The sequence below is a fragment of the Marmota flaviventris genome, chromosome 2 (genome assembly GCF_047511675.1).
Source record: "Marmota flaviventris isolate mMarFla1 chromosome 2, mMarFla1.hap1, whole genome shotgun sequence".
In the NCBI taxonomy this organism is placed as follows: Eukaryota; Metazoa; Chordata; class Mammalia; order Rodentia; family Sciuridae; genus Marmota; species Marmota flaviventris.
In genome coordinates this window covers 115716786-115720748 of record NC_092499.1, presented here as the reverse complement: position 1 = coordinate 115720748, position 3963 = coordinate 115716786, and the positions used below count along the sequence as shown (strand labels likewise).

General features: G+C 51.1%; 1 pseudogene; it reads left to right on the top strand.

Annotated features, from left to right (window-relative positions):
• Nucleotides 1-210: 210 nt before the first annotated feature.
• Nucleotides 211-401, top strand: LOC114085114 (small nucleolar RNA U3; annotated as a pseudogene).
• Nucleotides 402-3963: the final 3562 nt, after the last annotated feature.

The window sequence follows — 3963 nt, the reverse complement described above, 5'->3', positions numbered from 1 at the left end:
GAGAAAGATCAGTTAATCTGTGTAAAGCCCCCCACCCCCCGAAGTACCTGATAATGTGGTAAGGGGTTATTTCTGTTCAAACAGGCCCCCGGGGAAAGCTGTGCCCCTGAGTGCCCTTTGCTCCCCCAGGGACCTCTGCAGATCGAGTCTGGGCTTAGCCAGTGGCAAGCAAGGATTGGCTCTGAATCAAGATGAACTAAAGAGGAAGGGGAGCCTACACCTTCAGGGATCAATTCTGTAGTTTGTTACTAGCGAATTTTCTGGAGCACTAGAGGGGACAGAGCGTCTCTTCTGAGCCTGGCCCGGCACTTGGTGCTTCTCACTGCAACTTCCCTTTGACACCAATGATGCCTCTTTTCTCCTTTGGGGAGAGAAAGGGGGAAGAGGGAGATGCTGTCTGAGTGAGAAAAAATAGATAAAGAGGAAAGAGGTGGCCCAGGAATGGTTTCTGAGCAGCCTGAGGGGTATCACCTGCTGCAGGTGATATAATCTGCTCACCTGCTTCTCCCTCCAGTGGACCTGACCCCCACCTGCTCTGGCCCTCCTGGGCAAACACCTGACCCTCTGAGCTCCTGCTTCCTGGGAAGTGGCACCTGGGGGTGCAGGAGGAGGCAGCGTGGAGCAGTTGTCCACAGGGACTCGCCTTCCATCCGGGGGCTTTATGGCCCAGCAATTCAAGAACAAATTATCATTGTTCCCCCTGCTCAGATATAAAACAGGCTGGGGCTCAGGGTGCTGCTGTGACTTGCCTAACATGTGCCCCAGTCTGCCCAGGCCCCCTCCACTGGATTCAATAGGCTGAACCCTGATCTACACAGCAGGCTCTGGACATCCAGCTCTGGCCAAGGCTTCACATGGAGTCTGGCCTGAGGCAGGGTCACAGCCTGCTGCCCTGTTCCAGGACCAACAGAGAAACAGAAGGTGACTTGCCCTGGAATCTCCCCCTGGACCTTCCTTCCAGCGCCAATTGCAAGATTGGCTGGGACTGCCCTGAGCAAGCTGGCCATGACCCCTCGAGGTCAGTGTTTGTGGCCGGGACCCAGGGATAGGGTGGTTCAGGCACTGAGGACAATTAGCACACTTGAAAAGCCTGGGGACCCTTGGCTATAGCATTCTGAGGGTCTGAGTCCCTCCGGGGACAGGCCAAAGACAGGATCTGAAGATACCCAGATGGAGGCCTAGCGGGTACCGAAGTTCTCGAAGCCAGAGGAGTTGGTATGCTCCAGTGCAGGAGTCCAGAGAGAGCAAAGGCCTCCCCCAAGCTCACAAATCTCCACCCTTGGGGGACAGGGCAGGGCAAGGCAGGGCAGGGTGGGGAGAGGGCTGGAGAGAACCTTCACAGATCTCGACTTCAGGACCCCATAAAGAGAGGGCTGCAGCCTGGGGTTCACACCCTGGTACATCCCTGGCTTACCTGCCTTCAGCGTGTGTGTCAAGAGGCCATTGGATTGATTAATTAGACTAAATAAGTATATCTTTAGAAGAAAATATGCAGGCACACTATAAAAAAAGTTAAAAGGGCCAAAAACCCATCCACTGAGAAACTCCTCTCCCCCACCTCCTCCTTGTCCAGGCCCCTTGCACCCAGGTCCTTTCTCGAAGCCTCCATTCCAGCTGGTGTTCCTACAGCCTTCAGGTATCATATGCTCTTCTAGGTTTACAAATAAATGCAATCGTGTGTGTGTGTGTGTCCAGGTTTGCATCTCTTCCTTTCCTTTATTTTCACACAGTGGTGCACATTAATACACAATTGTGAGCCACACAATTTGGTCAACAACATATATATTATGGTGGTCTCATAAGACTAGGATGGAGCAGGGAAATTCCCATGACGTAGTGACATGGAAGCCACCCTAAGGTCCCAGGCAATGTGTTCATCGCATGTCTGTGGTGATGCTGGTGTAAGCAGTGCGGCCAGGTATGTGAAGGTCCAACACATAAATTGTGTATAGTAACTAATTCTTGATAATCAACGACTGTCACTGGTTTACGTACTTGCTACTATGTTTTTATCATTATTTTCGAATGTCCTCCTACTTATTGAAGAGGAGTTTTGCAAAAGAAGGCCTGTCCCCTGCAGCAGCCTCACACACACATGTCCACAGTGTGTCCGGATGATTTGTGTGAGCACTCTGCAATGTTTGCACAATGAGGAAATCGTCCAACCGTTTTCAGAACATGTCCCCATCGTTAAGCCACACATGACAGTACCCTGGAGCCCTCTCCTTACTGGAACAGTTAGAGGCCACTTTACTTTTTTTTTTTTAATTGGCTCAAAGCAATAATTATATGCGTTATGCAGGATTCTATGTATTGATTAGGCACAGTTGGGAGGGCTTTGATTCCATGTAAGGGAGCTAAGGTCACGTGTGTGTTGGTCATGCTCACAGTGGTGAAAAACTCCATTGTATGGACACCCGTGTATTGAATCAGTCCCTTGCTGATTAACATTCGAGCAATTTCCAATGGTTTGCTTTGCTAAGCAATGCCGCAAACCAAAGCCCAGTGACGGCATTTACACTTCTCACATTCATCTGCATGGCAAATTCCTAGAATTGCAAGTGCTGGGTCAAAGGCAAGCGTGTGTGTAGCTATTGCCCCATGGCTCTCAGGGGTGGCACTGGTTGCCATTCCTGCCAGTTCTATGTGCCAGCGCCCATCCCCTGTGCCCTCAGCAGCAGAGCACTGCCTTGCTTTTGATCTTTTTCAATCTGATGGTTGAAAGAGGGTCTCTTATTGAAGTTTTAATTTGCATTTCTTTTATGAGTAAGGCTGAGTAACTTTTCATATATTTAAGAGCCACTTATATATTCGTTCGAAAGCTGTCTTCCTGTATTTCGTCTATTTTTTTAATTGGGTTATTGTTTTTTTTTTTTTTTCTTGTTGCCAGGTAAGAAAACTTTGTGCATTAAAGAATTGCTTCCTTCCTTTACAGCAGAAATTGAAGTTTGACTTCTGGGTTGGACATTTGTCATCATGCATGGGCTCCAGTGCTGCCTTTGCAGTCTCCAAAGTTCAAAGGCTTTAGGGAGGGGAGTGCCTAACCCCCAGTGTGACTCCCCGATGGGAGCCTGGGCCTGGGGTTTCAAGGATCTCTGAAATCCCTTGTGGTTCCCCCCATCTTGAGTAAGGTCTACAGTTGCAAATTGTCAGGGATGAGACGCAGGTGCTCTGTGTGGTGAAAGAGGGGTGAGGGCTGGCTCGGGGACAGGAAGGAGGAAGCTGGGCAACCGAAGACAAACTGCCTCCTTCGGGGCTGCTGCGGGCAGGGTTGTGGTCCTCACCTCTTCCCAGGGGCCAGGGTTTCTCAAACCCTTCCCTGCAGGGGGTGCTCAGCTGAAACTCAAAGAAGGCTGAATCTCTACACTGTGGCAAAGGAGGGCTCCGTCCCTTTCAGCTGGAGAGTCTGACCCAGACGGTGGAAATGAGCTCTGGCTTCCACAGATCCTGCTTCTGGCAGGTGGCCTGGCCGGGACTCCAGGGTCCCAGACCCAGGCGCTTTCCTCTAAGAGGGATGTCAGTGCCCAGAAGGCTCAAGGGATTAGCCTGGGGTCTCTGGCAGCCACAACATGGGAACAGAGGGCTCCTGGGTCACTGTGAGCTATTCTGCACCTGGGCCAAGTCCCTGGGAAGCTCCAGGAGAAAGGCTGCAGGTCTGTTCACCAGATCTCAGGTTTACAGAGCCCTCCCCTGTCCAGCTCTGCACAGCATTTGACCACCATTCTCCAAGCCTCATTTTATTCTCTCAGCAACTCCGTGGGTTCAGCCAGTGTTTCTGCTCTTTAGCACACAAGAAAACTGGGGGAAATCTATATGAACACACTCAAGAGAAGTGGGGTGGAAACAGCAGCTAGTTCTCAGCAGCAGAGGAGTCCAGGCCAAGAGCTGGGGACAGAGTCCCATTAGGGCTGGTCTGGGAAGCAGGCCCCTGGCAGAGGATTTCTGCCCTGCTATCTCCTGCTC